The sequence below is a fragment of the Triturus cristatus genome, chromosome 11 (genome assembly GCF_964204655.1).
Source record: "Triturus cristatus chromosome 11, aTriCri1.1, whole genome shotgun sequence".
In the NCBI taxonomy this organism is placed as follows: Eukaryota; Metazoa; Chordata; class Amphibia; order Caudata; family Salamandridae; genus Triturus; species Triturus cristatus.
In genome coordinates, this window is record NC_140594.1 from 289,397,758 (window position 1) to 289,416,706 (window position 18,949).

The window sequence follows — 18,949 nt, forward strand, 5'->3', positions numbered from 1 at the left end:
TCCCAGGGTGCAGGAGCCCCCCGTCCTGCAAGCCAGCCGAGGGTCCAGGCGCTGGGGAAGGGTGTCCACCGGGGCCCGTGGAGTCTCTCCCTAGCCTGGCTAGGGTTCGGAGGCTGGGCCCGGACCCGGGGCTTTTGCTCCGTCACAGTGTCCCATGGTGCGGGAGCCCCCGTCCTGCATGCCAGCCGAGGGTCCGTGCGCTGGGGAAGGGTGTCCACCGGGGCCCGGGAGGCTCTCCCCGGCCTGGCTAGGGTTCTGAAGCTGGGACCGGGCCCGGGGCTCGTGCTCCGTCCGGCAGGCCCCGGGGTGCGGGAGCCCCCCGTCCTGCATGCCAGCCGAGGGTCCGTGCGCTGGGGAAGGGTGTCCACCGGGGCCCGGGGAGGCTCTCCCCGGCCTGGCTAGGGTTCCTAAGCTGGGCCCGGACCCGGGGCTTGTGCTCCGTCCCAGTGTCCCAGGGTGCAGGAGCCCCCCGTCCTACAAGCCAGCCGAGGGTCCATGCGCTGGGGAAGGGTGTCCACCGGGGCCCAGGGAGGTTCTCCCCGGCCTGGCTAGGGTTCTGAAGCTGGGACCGGGCCCGGGGCTCTTGCACCGTCCGGCGGGCCCCGGGGTGCGTGAGCCACCCCCGTCCTGCAAGACAGCCGAGGGTCTGGGTGCTGGAGACAGGGGTCCACCGGGGCCCAGGGAGGCTCTCTCCGGCCTGGCTGTTATCAGAAGCAGGGACCGGGCCGGTGTGCAGGAGTGGCTGGCTTTATCTGCTACGCTGACGGAGCGTAGTTTTCTGCCCACCCCTAGCCGTAACGTCCATAGTTATTAAAAGAAAGTCCTCTTGCCAATTAAACTCCTGAATTTTAGATAAAAAATCGTGGGTATCTTTTATGTAGGAGGGAAGTTGCTGGACATGCTCCTGCAAGAAATAGTCTACGTATTGTGAAGTGTTCTCAGTCAGACTATTGCATGTGGATATAATTGGCCATCAGGGGGCCTGATGGGATTCTTATGTAGTTTAGGGATGAAATAAATCACTGCTGTGGTTGGGGTATCATTCTTTAGAAATTTATATTCATCCATTGTAAGCAAACCTGCACTTTTCCATGCTAAAAGTTTGTTGTAATACAAATTGTAGGTTGATCTTAACGATAGTGTATCTGTTTTACGGTAGCAATTGCGGTCTTATAATTGCCTTGTAGCTTCTTCTACATATTCAGTTTTCCCCCAGATAACTAGATTGCCTCCTTTGTCAGTGTTTCTTATTAGTAGCTGTGGGTTTTTCTTTAGTTTGTCCATGAGTTGGTGGTACAAGATCTCCTGTATATTGTATTTGACTTTTTTATGTCCTCTTATTTTGTGGTTAAGTTGTTTTATACCTGTGATGACCTGCTCATGAAATAGATCAATTGAATCTCTAGCTATTATTGGGGTAAACCTTGATTTCAGTTTAAATCTTGCCATGGCTGTGAGCTGGTGTTCATTTTTAGTAGCGTTTTGTTCTTCCGATATTGTTGGAATAGAGTTTGCCATTGCTGCTGCAGGATTTTCTTGTGCCAATTCCTCTAGGTCTCTTAATATTGGCATATCATAAGCAGTAAGATTGAAGAGGGGCGACATTTGTAAATGTCCGGTTGACTCTTTATCCTGTACCACATGGTTTGTTTTTTCCTTTAATGCTTGGAATTTTTTGAGTTTCAATTTGCGTACCCCCTTAAAAATATCTGTTCTAGTCGTCAAAAGTTTTTGGGGAACAGTATCACAGGCCAAGGGTCAGTATTTGTTTTTCTTTCTCACTCAATTCGACGTTAGCTAAGTTGACCACTGTGTTGTTGGAGGTTGCAGAATTCATTATGTGCGTTTCCCTTTCCGTGTGTTTGGTCTTCTTTGCTCTCCATCGTTTGGCTTGTCTCCTCTCCCTTCTTCTGATTGTGTCATTTTTCCTTGTTTGTTTTGCTGGGGTCGCGGTCTTAAGGTCTGTCTGCGTTCTTCTCATAAAAAATCCAATTCTTGTTCTAACGACAGTTTTGCCGGGACTTGCAATCCTCTGAAATTTCTTACTTCGGGCTCAGTCTCACTCTCTAAGGCTGAGCTCAGATCGGAGGTGGAGAAATCTGCATAGGCCCCGTTGTTGGTTTTGGCTGCATTTGTCCCACTGTATTTAGATATTTTCAAAGAGTTGTACTTTTTTGCGAAGGTGAAGATGCGGCCACAATCATAATCAGTCTTGTCCCTGTGGAACTTGAATATTTTACGTTCCCGGATTCTTTCTTCCTCCTTTACAGTCTTTTACTCATATCATCACGCAATTTGATGTCTTCATCGTTTTGATTCATCTTACCGATGTCCTCATTAAGCTGTTCTATTTGTTTTTGTAATTTCAGGCGGTCAACCTCTGCATATTTTACCAGTATCGCCACAAGTTTCCTGGAAGACTCTAAATCCGTTTCCGCCCACTTTTTCATCATCATTGGGTCAGGGGCATAGTAGCTTGGCGCTATTAAAATTCTTAAACCCCGTGAGATTCTTCCCACGTTCAAGTACCTTTGGAGGAATTTACCCTCCCACCATTTTCTCTGCTCGCTTTTCATTAATTTTTCCATTCGCCGCATTTTCTCCCTGAGGCTGGTTGCATTGCCTCCTGCTGGTGCATTCTGGGCAACTGAGTTTATGTTGGGACAGCGTGCGTCGTCAAACATTTCTAATGCTGCAACTTTTCTATCTCTGATGACGTCGGCCGACATCTCTGGGGAATTTATTTAATTTCGATAATGGACGCTTGTAAGGGATCTTTTACAACCTTGTGTGTGTTTGTCCCTTTCCCCGTCCCCACGCAACTCCTCACCCAGCGCTGTTTGCTTAGGTCCTACCTTCACTTCACATGTGGGTGTGTCCCGCGTCCTCCGACCCGAGGCCACCACATTCCAAGATCAGTCAGACCGTTGTAGCTTCTGCTGGGGGGCAAGTATTGCTGTAAATCCTCCCGGATTGAAATCTTCACGTCCGTTGCCAGACTTCGCCTTCCTTGTCAGACAACTTGCCCGTTGCGAGGAGGGGTCCGTGTAAAGCCGGGGAAGACAGAACCGGCTTCAAATATCCAAAGCACTCCACCTGCCACTGGCGATGCCGTTGATACGAAGTAATGGAGCACGGACCACAAAGTAAGCGCTTTTGAGTTTATTTATTCCACAGAATGGCAACTATGACACGTTTCAGCCCCAGAGGGCCTTGATCACATGACGCACTCATCAGTCAGCACATGATTTTTATCTCGTTTTTTTTCTTTAGATTTAAAGTGACAAGTGCATTTAAACTAATAGAACGGAAACAGTAGCTGTAAACATAGAAAACACATTTTCTTTTCTGTTTCATTGTTGTTGCTTTCCAGTATTAGCATTTACAATTTTAGTTTTTGCACATTCAATGCTTAATATATATTCACGTTCTCTGTTTGCTGTTTGATATGTTTTTTCTCAAAGAGAAGATTTATATATATATATATTCACTGAAAAAACCATAGGTTTCAGACATGTTATAGTTAGCGGAAATTTTACTGATAAAAAACCAATGAAATTCCCCCGTTATAGTTAGTGCAGGCAACTATAACTCACGCGACCGCAATCCTCTGCTGATGCTAATACTGTATTTAGACACTTATTTGCCCATGTCTTCTTCCATAAATTTTTAGCTATACATATATTACATTTTTTTTTTTTTCATAAAGACACATATGTCATCAGCAGAAGATTGCGGTCGCGTGAGTTATAGTTGCCTGCACTAACTATAACGGGGGAATTTCATTGGTTTTTTATCAGTAAAATTTCCGCTAACTATAACATGTCTGAAACCTATGGTTTTTTCAGTGAATTTGCAAGGTTTTTTAAATGCTAATTCCTAACTATAACGTGTGTGAAACCTATGGTTTTTTCAGTGAATTTGTACGGTTTTTTAAATGCTAAGTTACTTTACGCCATTCGTGGCGTGCACGCCCACTTAACGCAGTTCGTTCCGTGCACGGTTTTTATCAACTTTAATAAGCCCTGTACATTTGGTGGCCTTCGGCCACCAAAAGCACAGGGGGTGGGGTCAATGTGGATAGTGTTTTTTTTATTTCGATTTTATAATTTAATTATAATTTAATGCAAATTTTTTTTTATGTCATTTTTTGTAAGCCTTTTTTTAATAATTTATGTACTATATCCTGCATTATGGAAAGGTTTTTTTTTTATGCATTTTTTTCCGTGCGCGTACGGTAAGCTGACGCTACGCGCTTGTAGAATACGCGTACGGTAAGCTGACGCTACGCGCTCTGGACGTAATTAGTGCAGCGCGCCTACGTGATACGTGCGTGCCGTACGCGTATACCCGGAAGCAACGTCGCGGTTACGCAGGGGCGTGTAATGCGCATGCGCGATACGTGATACGTGTGTGCCGTACGCGTACACCCGGAAGCAACGTCGCGGTTACGCAGGGGCGTGTAATGCGCATGCGCGAAAGTGACGTAAGCGCTGCGTAAGCGCACCGTAAGCGTCACGTGCGCGCACGGTAGGTCATGTGACTTACAAAGAACACTTTTTATTGGTTGAAATTACTTTCACTTCCAGAAACTTCCCACACCACACCCATTCCCCTCATTACTGCTTGAAAGAACACTTTTCATTGGTTGAAACTACTTTCAGTTCCAGATTCTTCCCACACCACACCCATTCCCCTCATTTCTGCTTGTGATTCTCTAGGAGCAGGAGCTGGATTGACATTGGGATACAATGGCAGAACAGCAGGGCTCTTCTGAGAGTGAGGCCAGCAGCACCACCATGATCCAGAGAAGGAGGAAACAAAAGACTTCTTTTGTATGGGAGTATTTCACTTTTCCAGAGGGGGAGAAAAAGGTGAATGCTCAATTGGTCACTTGCATACTTTGTGATCGTGTTTTATCAAGAGGAAATCCAAGGAAGAAATATTCCTTTGGAAATCACTCTATGACGAGACACCTTCAGGACAAACACCCAAGGACCTTTGCTCGACATACTGGAGAAAACTCTTCAGTAAGTCACCAGAGCCCAGCCTCAGATGCTCAGCCGAGTACATCATCGGCAGCTCAGCTGAGCCCTTCCTCTGTTGTTGGAGCATCACCTTCTTCTTTTCCTTTGGACATCAACCCTCGATTTGCGAGTGTTGAAATGAGGTGTACAAAATGTGGTGGTCTTATTGTTTTTGGGGAGGTCAGTCTTCCCCTTATTAACAATAAGATAGACCAGCATGTTTGTAGACGCTTATAATACTCCCATTCTTTCTTTCCTCCATCCCTGTATGAACCCAACGGCTCTTATAAGAGCCAACCTCACCTCACAATTTTTTTTATTTTTTTTTAAGCTTTCCTTTTTGCAAATTTTTTTTTGCCGTGCGCGCACGGTACGCGTAATTCCGCGAATTTCGCGGAATTCCGCAGGTCGCCGTGCGCGTACGCTACGCGCATACGGCGATTTTTCGAAAATTTTTATTTTTTTATTTTTGCCCTTGAGGGTCCTTCTGGGACCCCCTGACCAAGGCTAGGGGGTCAGGAACTGTCGAGCCTGCCCCCTTTTCACATTATCCACCTTTTTTATTCACCCCCCTGACAGTTCGAGAGAGAAAATGGCGGCCGCCGCTTCCTGGTTTCGACCGATTCGAATGTTTACTAAGATCTAACAGCCAATCAGAATCGCGCTCGCGCACGGCACCGTACGCGTACCGTAAGCTTACCGTAAGCGCACCGTAAGCTGCCACAGATATATATATTGATTTAAAGGCTATTTTCTCAGGATCTACTGAACAGATTTACACCAAACCTACAAAAGGCACTTCCTTGACCTGAGGACTACCTCTCTGCCAAATTTCTAGTAATTCTGTTCAGCCGTTCGGGCTGTAGCCCTGTCTAAAGGTCCTATGGAAAAATGCATGGGAAAAACGCGTTTTGGGACCCCCCTTTTATCTCAGCCCCCGCTTGACGAATCCCCCCGAGACTTTCAGGGTAGGAGCGGAGCGTAGCGCCCCACCTATTTTGAGAAATTCGCGAGGATTCGTCGACCGGCGCCAAAGTTATTCAAAATAGAATGTTGAGGTTTTCCTATGGAAAAGGGGTCCTAACTATAACTACCTACTGGCGACCGCCAGTAGGTAATATATATATATATATATATATATATATATATATATATATATATATATATATATTTTACCCGATCACCACTGGTTGGTTATACTTAGGATCGTGTTTTTATGGGAAATGCATTTCTTGTTTTGCTAATAACTTTGGCCCTGTTTGACGAATCTCCACGAAACATTACAAATAAGTGCTACTTTTGACTAGTTTGTGCTTGGAACGTTTCGAGGTGATCTGTCAAGAGAGGTTTGAGAAAAAGGGGTGGTCCCAAGAAGCGTTTTCCACATTCATGTTTCCATAGGAACAGCACTGCTACAGCCCAAACCGCTGAGCTTTTTTACACAAAATTTTGCAGAAAACAAGATCTTGGTCAAGAAAGAGAGCTTTGTGTGTTTTGGTGCAAATCCGTTTAGCAGTTTTGCAGAAAATAAGGTTAAAATATTTGTATATATCATGCTGTGGAGGATCCGCAGAGCCGACAGATCTCAAACTCAGATCGGATTGGCTGTCACCACCTCAACCAGGAAGTGGTGGCAGACATCTTAGGACTCTGGACTTAGTCCAGAGTCCTCAAAAAGGTAGAAAAAACATTGGGGGCTGGATAGGGATATCCTGACCCCCTAGGCCTGGTAACGGGGTCCCTCTAAAAACGTTCTTTTTAAATTATAATTGCTGTAAATTCACAGAGAATCCTGCTCCTATTTTTGAACCCGTCTGGGGTAGGCCAGGGCCCAGGGGGGCAACGGTTGTTTTTATTTTTAGAGAGGGGTGCATGGCCCCCCTCCCCAGGCTGTTTTCTGCCCCGGGGACCTCATCCCCAGGGTCCACGGTAATTTGTAAGGGCAGGGCGGTGCATGGCCCCCTCCTCAGGCCACTGTCAGGCCTAGGGTCCCATCAATTTTGCTCACTGCATTTTTTAAGGGGGGCACGCAGCCCCCCTTCCCTTAGCCTTTAAAAGGCCCTGGGGATCCCACCCCCCTGGGTCGCTACTTGTAAAAAAAAAAAAGGGAGGGGTTTAGCACATCCCCCTTCCCTGAGCCATTAATGGCCCTGGGGACCCCATGCCCTGGGACGGCTCACTTGTTGTGTCCCAGGGAGCCCATCCCTGGGACACTGCAGTTTCCCGCCCGCACCGGTGTGGGCAGGGAAACTTGCGTTGGCTCCCATCTGGCATGAGCATTTTTTAAATTCCCACCAAAAGAGAACAAACTCGAAAATGAATTGTTGTATTAAGTGCAGTGGAACGTTGATGAAATTTGGTGTTTTATATACTTTTTTTGAAACATTTTTTTATTGTTTTCAAGACAACAATGCAATACAAACCCCTCCACCCCCACCGTCGAAAGGAGAGCGTTACATTTATCAGTGTTGCCAAATGTCCAGGAGCTTAATCCTCCTTCCCAGGTGGTCCCTCCCCCCCTCCCCCTCCCACCCCATGTCAGTGTGCCCCCCTCTGCCGTCTCCACTCCCGATGTACCCTTCCCCGACAATGAATCCTGTACGGGTGCTCAACCGTCCCTAGGAAACCCAGGCTTCCCACACATCCCGCTACTTCTAAAACGTCCAGCACTCACCATTGCTCCTCCGCTACTCCCCACCCACCACGTCCTCCTGCCTGTCAGAGGTGCTCCCCGCTTCCCCCGCGCCAGACATCTGCCCCTGAAGTTCCACCACCAGTGCCTCCCACGCTCGTGCCGTCGCCAGGGCCTTCTCATCTTCCCTCCGGAGGGCCAACTGCAACCGGAGCGTACCCTCCGCTCCAGCCCATCTCGCAAACGCCACCCTCCACCGCAAGAAACTAGGCCCCGCCCGGGATTTCCAGTGCATAGTCAGTTCCCTCTTGGCCATAATCAACCCTAAATCGTAGAACTTACTGGTAACCTTCGTCCGTCGGGTGTGGGGAAACCAAAGTAACAAGCAAGCCCCCATTTCCGGAGCAATAGAACGGTCTGTCACCTGATGCAGGCAATCCACAACATCTGCCCAATAGTCACCCAACTGCACGCAGGACCAAAACATATGGCGGAAATCAGCCCCCTCTCCCCCACACCGCGGGCATTGTGAGTGAGCACCCCCAAAATATTGCAATATCTTGACCGGTGTCAGATAAGCCCTGTGCAGCGTAAAAAACTGAACCAACTGAAACCGGGCATTCCGCGTTCCCTTCCAGGCCCTCCGCACCAGCGTGGACCACGTGGTGGTGTTTTATATACTTGTACTGTTATGCACTTTTTTTGATCTCTGAGATCGTAATAAAGTACTAAACTGAAACTGATTGATATATATATATATATACATATATATATTTATGAATATATATATATTCTAAACTAAAAAAAACATTGACATTTAAAAGTTATATTTAACTGAAGTAACTATAACTTGCACGCTTCCCATGCACAGTGATGCACAGTAGCTCGCCATTTTGAAACCGATCACTGCAGTGATAGGAAACAACAAAAATTATTTTGTATTAACCATGCCAGGGTGGACCACAAGGGTGGTGACAGGATTGCAACATTAAGGAAACGTGAATCCAAACTTTTCATTGAGCTCATTACTAAAACTCCCTATGGTTTAAATTCTGACAAAGAGTTGTATGTCCACTTGGAATGAAATTGTTATGAGAATCATTTTGACAAGGCTGTGATACAATCAGATTTTAGTGTTTTGCACTTAGGTTTTGCATTTCTCTGCACTTTGTGATATTGTTTTTCTGTTCTATTTTCTAGGGTGGGGAGGAAGGGACTCTTATCTGGTGCGCTGGGTTCGAGAGGAGGCCCCAGACAGGGCACCGTACCCTTTCCAGCCAGGACACTTCAGACACATTGCACAATATAATTTGCACTTTTACTTTATTTTTATTTTTTGTTGGTTAAGGGCTGGCATATATTGGACTTTGATAGGAGGTATGGAGGTCCACTCATTCTCATAATTCTCAATGGGGTGTGCTAGCCAATAAATCTAAGCCAAATTGGGCTATATTTTGCATGTTGCATATTACGTGGCTGACTGCATGGTTATTGTTGTCCTTGTAGTGAATATGCACCCCCCCTCCCCAGTGAATGTGCTGGGCATTTTGAAGAGCATGAACCATATGTCTCCCACAGTTGTTATTTCATTCTATTAAGTTTGTTTTATATGGATTTTACACTTGCCTTCAATATGTTGGCCCACTTGGGCTGTATTCTATTTAGTGCCTTTTGAAGGGCGTTTGGCTTCTGCGCACAACAGAGAGTTCTTACACATTCATGTATTTGTGCTACCGTCAGACAGTACCATGATGCCCGGAACCTTGCTGCTGGTCCCTGGTACACACCGCACTCTGCACTTTATTGAGAGTCCCTGGAGGGGCTTTAAAAGCATTGCGGCGGTTCCGCAGTGCGTGAGACCGTACCACTACGCCCGGAACCTTGCTGGTGGCCCCTGGCCCACACCGCACTCTGTACTTTATTGAGAGTCCCTGGAGGGGCTTTAAAAGTATCACGGCGGTCCAGCAGCGCGGGAGACCATACCACGACGCACGGAGCCTTGCTGCTGGCCCCTGGCCCACACCAGACTCTGCACTTTATTGATAGTCCCTGGAGGGGCCTTAAAAGCATCGCGGTGGTTCCTCAGCGCGGGACGTGCGCGGGGTGTGCTCGGAGCGTGTCTTAGCCCGTCAGAGACCGTTAGAGACCGTTAGAGACCGTTAGAGACCGGGCTGGGCCACCCCCCTAAGGTGGGACTGATATTTTTCTTTATTGGTTTGTGTTTGAGGATCTTGACTCTCCCTTTTGTTTGCCAGGACACAGTAAAACAATGGGTAAAAGGAAGACGGCCTTCACACCCACTTCTGTCCCGAAAGCAGGAGGTCAAAAATCCCTGATGACCTATCTGACTGGTGCTATGGGGGCCATTGAGAAGCAAATAAATACCGTTGAAGAGACTCTTACTCAAGGAAGGCTGGGTACGCTAACTGCAAGTAATACACGTGTTAGCTCCCCCAATAAATCTGTCACCGCAGTATGTGATGGGTAAATTGCCCGGGGTGCTCACAATGGGAGCATACAGGAGACATCAGATCTTTTATATGTGAGTGACTCAGAGGATGATCCCCAACCACCCTCGAAACGTAGTAAGAACCCTGATGTTTAGGAGGGGAAACAAGCAGTAAATCTTGATGGGAAGAGTCCTGTAAGCCTAAGTAAAAAGTTGTTATCTAAGAAAAGGAAAAATATGGGTAAACAATTAAAAACAGGTGAACCTAGAAGTTCTATTAGCTCAGGGAGACCCACCGTGAACATGCTAATTGAGGGCCAAACCCTTGAAATTGATAAAATTGCAAGGAAAATTGATGACTTATATAACTATGTGGTTGGTGCATTGGGGAAATGAATAGAGAGAGTGACTGACATAGAGGGTTGTTTAAGAGGAGATATTAGGGTTACCGCAGGGGGTGTGAATACGCAACGTATTTCTAACCCCGTAGCTCACTCTCAATCCCACAGGTAGGGATCCATTCCCCCAGGACCGGACCCGTAGAAACCCCGAGTACAGACCTTATGTCTGATATAACAAGATTGGCCACACATAGATCAACACCTCCCTGTAATAAATTGCAAGTCAATAATGACCATAATAAGCAAGTAAAAGAGAAGAAAGGACCTAATAATAGAACAGGGGGACACCCAATTGGGACATGGGAATCCCCAGAGAACCTAGAATATAACCTTCTTGATTTACAGCTGGCTGCCACACCTTACATAGTAATCCTAGCCAATGTGCCTTCACTGCATACGTCAGTGCACGAAACATGGGAGGGTCTTCGAAATAAATCTCTTTATTGGCTAGGTAAAAAAACGTTCTTACTGATGCATTATTCGAAAATTTTAAAATGCCCAGACGGGCTACATGGCTGGGAAATGGCCGAAAAACCTTTCAGGGAGATTGTATTGTTTTGACTCTTAGCGATCCTACTCTAGTGCATGCAGCTCTTACAAGGGCAGGGAATGTACGTTTTAATTATACTGAAATTAACGTCTTACCTCTAGGTGCTTTTTTATCAGCCTTCAGTTGTGAATCTTTTTTAAAACCATGTAATGGATCCCTTTGTTGACACAATGAGATCATGTAATGTCCTGCTGTACAATAGTTTTGATCTGTTAACCACACTTGAAGACATAGATTGATCAAGAGTACTGCATACGAGAGGGGATGGCCAAATTAGGCTGGAATTTCTACCATTCCCTGGTGATACCTCACAAGAGCAGTTCCATGGTCAAGATATTGTGTCTGCGAATGGGATAGTCTCCAATTTGAAATTAGATCAAATAAATGAGGATGTGGACATGGATGAAAACATAATTAATGCAGAAGGCAATATTGAAATTAGTCCTAACCATGTAGTATCATCAATAATGGGTGGGGACAACTCCTACGGAGATGTGATCACTAAGATGCCAGGAGGGGGACAGGAAAAGGAAGATACAGTTAAGGCATGTAAAATGCTCTTTTGGAATATTGCCGGGTTATCCACTAAAGGGAGAGATCCCCAGTGGTTAACCTTTGTAGAAGAATATTCCATAATCTCTCTACAAGAAACCTGGACAGTCAAGCAAAAACATATCAATGGTTTTCGAACTTTTCACACACCGGCAGTCATCAGTGATCAGGGGCGTAACAAAGGTGGATTATGTATTTATGTCTCTAACACGGTAGGGGTGACAAATGTGAAACTCACAATTGAGACTAATTATTATCAGATCCTAGTAATGAATATGGTAGGAGAATACTGTACAGCGTTAATCAATTTCTATAATAATATCCCCAAAAAACGAGTGTGTTAACAAATTTGGGTCAAGCTTTGAGTAATCTAGAAGACAAAATGTCTGGTGATATGTGTATTATATGGGGTGGTGATTATAACTGATTCTTGTGCCAACACAGGCAATGGGGTATTTGTGGCCTAGGTAAAGATAAAGAAGATACGCTGGCCCATTTTTCACATATAACACGGGGGACTTGTTAAATTTAATTGTTTTTCAGTTTGACTTGGGATATGCCAACGAGTTGTGTACTCCCTCAGTACTTTTTGAGCCTACCTTTAACGGGCGAGGTTGTAATTCAATTATTGACTTTGTCCTGGTGTCTAATAGGTATTCAGGCAATGTCCATACTTTTGAAACCCATGGTATTATAATGAGTGATCATTATCCAATCAGTATTGTTTTCAATCTAGAGAGTTCTGATAGAACTAAGAAGAATAGGGGCTTACACTGTAATTTTAATATCAATCTTTCTAGCACAAATGGGTATTCTTTAAAGTGGGCAAAAGTGGATCCCGAGGTTTTTATTAAGCAACTTTTAAAAAGGTCCAGTGAAGAATTTGAAGCTTGTCTTTCCATGGAAAGGGATGACGAAGAAGTTCTAAATGCCTTCCTTAATATTACCGGCGAGGTTCAGAAATTATTAACTAGGGAGCAGAAAGAGGGAATGCACAAGACCCAGGGCTGGTTTGATAGAGAATGCAGTGAGGCCCACACCCACTTGAAGAAAGTATTGCATAGGGAAATTAGAAATAGGGAGGAAAGAAGACAGGCTAGAATCATATATCGGCAGGAAATAAAAAAGCGAAAGGCACAAATAAGATTGGAGGCATGGCAGACGTTACACCAGGCATGCTTAAGAAAGGATGATAATGGCTTTTGGAATACACTTTGTTTGCTAACAGGGATACTGACATTGTAGATATTGCCATTACTGAGGATAAGTGGGTTGAATATTTTTCTGGTCTCTATAATGATGAGACCATTAGATATAATGAGGCATCCTCAGTAGTTACAGTGACTGATGATAGTGTACAGACTATGGCATTTCCTATAGATATTTGTTTTTCTTTAGAGGAAGTAACTAGGGCCATAAATGAGAGTACATCTGGTAAAGCAATCAATCAATCAATCAATGACACTTGTAGAGCGCGCTACATACCCGTAGGGTCTCAAGGCACCGGTCTGGATGGCGTCCCTGTGGACATATATAAAATTAATATTGAGCTGTGGGCCCCACTTTTAACCAATGTTTTAACTAGCTGCAGCCAACATGGTTTTATTCCCACATGGTCGGACGCAATAGTGATCCCTATTTTTTTTAACGGAAATAGAAACGAACCAAGGTGCTATCGTCCAATCTCCCTGTTAGATTCCCTCATGAAAGTAGTAGGGAGGGTAATTTTAAATAAATTACAATTATGGGCCGAAGAGACAGGAGTGTTATCTAATCTGCAATATGGGTTCCGAGCGGGGCTCGGTACGAAAGAGCAAGGACTTAATTTAACCCTGATCATAAGTAAATATACATTAGCGAAGGAGGGTAAACTTTTTTTTGTCATTTGTTGACCTTAGTTCAGCATTTGACTGTGTAAAACATGAAAAGTTGTGGAGTGTCCTCAAAGGTATGGAAGTTGACCCACCCCTGCTTCCATTTATAAAGGAATTGTATTGGAAGGCAGGGGCAAGGGTTCGATTTGGGAGGCAGGGGGAGTGCTCAGCCAAGTTTCGTATAAGAAAGGGAGTGAGGCAAGGCTGTATACTTTATTTTTTTATTTTTTAATAAATCTTTTTTTATTAAACAGTCTCGACATAAAGGTACAAATTCACAGAAGGATTTGAGGGTTACAGCGAAATCAGGTTACATAAATTACAACAATTCAATTACACTGAAATTCACGGGGATGGGGGATCATCCTCATCAGCCACACAGGGGGGGGTACATATCTCACCCCGGTATGTATTCCAGGGTTCCCAAATCTTGGACCATTTGCGGGGGCAACCCCGGGCCACGTATACTGTTTTCTCTCTTAGCATACACCAGTCTAAATCTCTCTTCCAAGCTATGACCGTGGGCGGATGCGGGGCTCCCCAGAGCTGGGCTATATTTCTCTTGGCGGTCATGCATCCAAGCGTGACCCAGTTCATAGTATAAGGGGTGAGGTCAGTGGGTTCCCAGATGTTAAGGAGGCACCTGGGCGCTTCTGGCCTGACTTCCGCCCCTAGCACCTCACTCATGACCGTATGGATGTTGCGCCAGTATTCCTGGATTTGCTCACAGTGCCACAGTATATTCATGAATGTGCCCAATTGTGTGCATCCCCTCCTACAAGAGCCATCCATCAGTCCACCCATTTGCACCAGTTGGGGACCCGTTACATAAATTCTATGGAGGATCTTTAGCTGCACCAGTCTGAGTCGCACTGAGATAGCGACCGTTTTAGGAAAGGAGACCGCTTCCTGCCAGGTTTCATCATCTAATTCTATCCCATCCTCAGTCCATTTGTCTCACAGTTTCAATAGGGGGTTGTCGATATTATTGATAATTTTACGATATGTTAGGGAAACGGCTCTGTCAACCAGGTGGCCATCTAATAATCTGTCCTCTAGTGGGGAGGTGTCTGGTGGAGTCAAGTCATTCGGCATTGCTGCAAGCAGCGAGTGTCTGATTTGAAGGTATCGATAATATTCTGAGTCCGCCAGGGCATACTGCGTTTGTAGAGCGTCAAAGGATTTCACACCCCCAGCGCACCATAGGTCTCTGACATGAGAGATGCCTATTAAGTCCCATTTGTCAAAGCCCTTTGACTTTCCCAAAGGTCTCTGACATGAGAGATGCCTATTAAGTCCCATTTGTCAAAGCCCTTTGAGTTTCCCATATAGCCAAGTTTTTGTGAGTCCCACAGAGGTGTGGCAAGAGTCAGCCTGTTTTCCCAGCCTAGTGATTTAGTAGCAGAGTGCCATATTTTGACTGTGTGGCCAGTGGGGCCAGTAAGTGGGTATTTGGTTGGCGTTGAGTATAGTGCCCTCATAAAGATCCCGGTGGGTAAAAGCCAGCGATCCATAAGGAACCCCGGGTTATCAAGGCGGCCATATGTGCAATGGTTAATAGCTGTCCAATAGTATTTTTTAATATCGGGCAAACCGATTCCCCCATCATACCTGCTAAGTGTCAGCTTTTTTATAGCGATACGCGGTCTCCCTCCCCATAAGAGATCTCTCAGGAGCCCTTCGACATCCTTAAAAGCAAGGCTGTATACTTGCCCCTTTTCTCTTCTCATTATATATTAATAGTTTTGGCCAATATCTGATTGAACACCGGCAGGACTATCCGATCATTAAAAATACTCCCGTCCCCATTTTACTTTATGCAGACGACGCAGTTATAATGGCGCAGACGCAAATAGGGTTACAAAGAACTGTCACTAACTTTGTTAATTTTATGCAAGATAGGGGTCTAAACGTGAATATCAGTAGGACGTACACAATGAATTGTGGGGAAAAAATGATAAAAAAATGTGACATTTTTATTAATAATAAAAAAATTGAAAGCGCTGATAAATCCTCCCTTCTGGGGATAAACTTTGATCGGACAGGGTCTTGGTCTGCCGCTATTCAGGCTAGAAAATTTATGTTTTCAAAAGCAATAGGTGCGGTGATTAATTTTGCTAGAAAACTAGGCTGCAGACCTGTCCCTGAGTTACTAGCTATTAACAAATCCAAATGTCTATCAACAGCTATCTACGGGGCAGGTATTTGGGGATATGCGGATGTTCAACATATACAACGCTGTGAAAAGGCATTTAAGCGTTATCTGCTGGCGGCTCCTAGCTCTTCTGCTACTTTTAATTGCCACTCGGAACTTGGTCTGCCTTTTATTTCTGATATCATTAGAATTAACCCTTTTTTACTTTGGCACAAGGTTTGGGCTTCAACTGAGACTGGTTTTAATCGTGATGTCATTATGGATTGTTTAAAACTGGATAAGGCTGCTAACATACTTTGGCTGTTATATTAAAAAAATGGCGATTGAAGTTGGCCATCCTGAATTCTTTGAAACCCCGGAGAAGATGGTAACAATCCCTAGAAAAACTTTAAAAACAGATTGTTTGACCTATCTAGAGAATAAGCGATGGCTCAAAGAGAGAGTCAAAAAAACTGTCATGGATAACCACTTGATGACAATATGCCCAGGTATACAACCCTATTTGGAACAGGTGCAGGGAAGTTTTGTTCGCATGCTTTTAACCCACTTTCGTTTTGGGACTTTCCATAGATTGATTACCTTTCCAGAAGTTAATGACTGGCCGAGAAACCTATTCCCATGTCCGTGGGATGACATTTCAACCCAAACCACGATGCATAGTATTTTATTTTGTACATTTTATACTTCTCCTAGGAAAAGGTTTTTAATACCAATTTTGAAGAGTATGGACTTAAGACATTGCAGAATAGCTTACCTGAAGTTACAATCCTTAGAAAATCAACTGACTATAATGGCCATTTCCTCATTTTTAAAGACTGTTATTAGATACAGGAATACAATGTAAAATTTTAAAGCTATGTAACTCTTGTTTGCCTGATATATATGTATTGAATTTACTGTGTCATATAAGTGAAATGTTTCTTTTAACTGTGCTTTTATGATTTTTATCGTACAAAAAAATCGAATAAAGCTGAATTTCAATTTGACATGCAATACCACTCCTGGCCAAACTGTACTGAAGTAATGTATTCACATCACCCTGTGTTGATACATATGAGGTACTTGCGCTGACTCTCTTTGTAACTGTATGCTTCACATTAACCTGTGTTTATACATTTGAGGCATTTGCGCTTATTCTTTTCGTACTGGAATGCTTCTATCCCACGAGCAGTCTGCCCAATGTAGGACATGACAGGCGATCACATCAACACACACTGTGTCAATATCGCCCTCCTTGCATGAGTTCAAATAGTCACTGGTGTATGTTGCATTTTATTATTTATACCATTATAATGTTGACTTCTTTAACCATACTATTACATACAAGTGCCTAGCATAATGTACATACTGGTATTTAATTCTTGCTTTCGTATGCAGTCCAAGGTGGCGGACAATTTTCTTTTGTGATTGCCCCACACTGATATGCCAGACCTCTGTCTGTGTTCATGTTTACTACTATGCTTTCAAGCACGTGATGATTGTATATATGAGGTTTGGTATCACTGACTGCCCATGCGTGATGAAGGCCGAAATACATAGCAGGGGCTGGAGCACTTCTATTAAATCTTTTAACTTATAATTCTGAGTGCGTGTGACTCTTGTTTACATAGAGTTCTCTTTGATAGATATATATATATATATATATGTATAATACATATATATAATACATAATATATATGTATGTATTTTATTTTTTAACAAAAAAAATACTGAAATTCAAAAGTTATATTTAACTGATGTAGCTATAACTTGCACACTTCCTAGGCACAGTGATGTCATTAATTATGTCATTTCAGATGTCATAAGTGATGTTATCAATTATATAAATGTCATGAGCGATGTAGTATGTGAGATCATAAGCACTGCATAGCAAGTGTGAAAGTTATAGATACTTCAGTTCACTATAACTTTTGAATTTTAGTGTTTTTTCAGTTTAAAATGGTATTTTTAACTGAAAGTTTTACCTGACAATAATGTCACTTTCACCATAGATTTTTTCCATCTAATTTCAGGTCTTAAAATGTTAAGTAAGGTATTCCTAGGGCTGACTATAACTTTACTTTAACCTTTGTGTTATTCCAGTCAAATTAAGCTTTTTCTTGTAACGTGAAGTAACATTTTATTACCATACCTAATTATCTTAACCCCACGCAGTGCACTGCAACTCAGAGTGCTTCATAAAATTTGAATCTTAATTGCATTCAAACAGCTGAATGGATTTCTGTCAAATTGCACAAAGCTTTCTGGGTAAAGATCTGGCTTTTGGCCAAATTTGGTGTAATTCCTTCCAGCCGTTTTGGCTGTACCGTTGTCTATGGCTAAAATTCTTATGGGGAAAACGCATTTTGGGACCCCCACTTTTTCCTTTCCATTGCTTGTTGGATCACCCCAAAACTTTCCAGGAATGAGCTTAGGAGAATTCATTTTTTTTTCCAGAAAGTTTTGTGAAGAAACGTGAAATAGCACCAAAGTTAAAAGCAAATAAAAAATCTATTTCCTATGGAAACTCGGTCCTAACTATAACTACGCAGTTGCGACCACCTCCCTAGGCCTGCTGGGGGTGTCCCAGAGTGAAACCCCCCCCCCGGGCCAAAACGATTTTTAAAAAACTGTTTACTGCAAATTCCCGGTGGACCGCAAATCCGGGGTAAAATGTAAAGAAACACAAAGCGTGGGCTCTGAGCATTATAAAAACAATCCCTCCAGGGTGGGCCAGGGCCCAGCAGTGGTGCAATTTATGTTATTGCGGATGGGGGATTGTGGCCCTGCTCGCTGAGCTTCTTTGAGGCCCTGGGGAGCCCATCCTCTGGGGCCAATATGTTAATTTGGGGAGGGGGCATGGAACCGCCCCTTTCTGAGTCTCGTTGAGAGCCCGGGGACCCCTTACCCCAAGCCCTATATGTTATTAAGGGAAGGGCGCATGCGGACCACCTCCTTGAGACTTCAACAGGCCCCTGGACCCTACCACTCGAGGCCCACATGGAAATTGAGGGGAGGGGTCATTCGGCCCCCTCCTCGAGCAACTGTATGGCCCCAGATAAACAATACACCCCTCTTTTAAGGTGTATCAGGGACCCCAACCCTCAGGACACCGTGCTTTTCCTGCCCGTGAAATTCTAATATGCTCCCACCCGGCGGGAGTATAAAGCTGCTCTCGTAGGATGGGATCACAAACGTTTCTGCCTGCCCATGCTTTTATGCGCATGGAAATACAGAAAGAAAAGGTGCTTTCGCTGGGTGGGATCAATGTCATCAGTGATGTCATTAGTGATGTCACTGACCGTGTCATGAGTGATGTAGTATGTGACG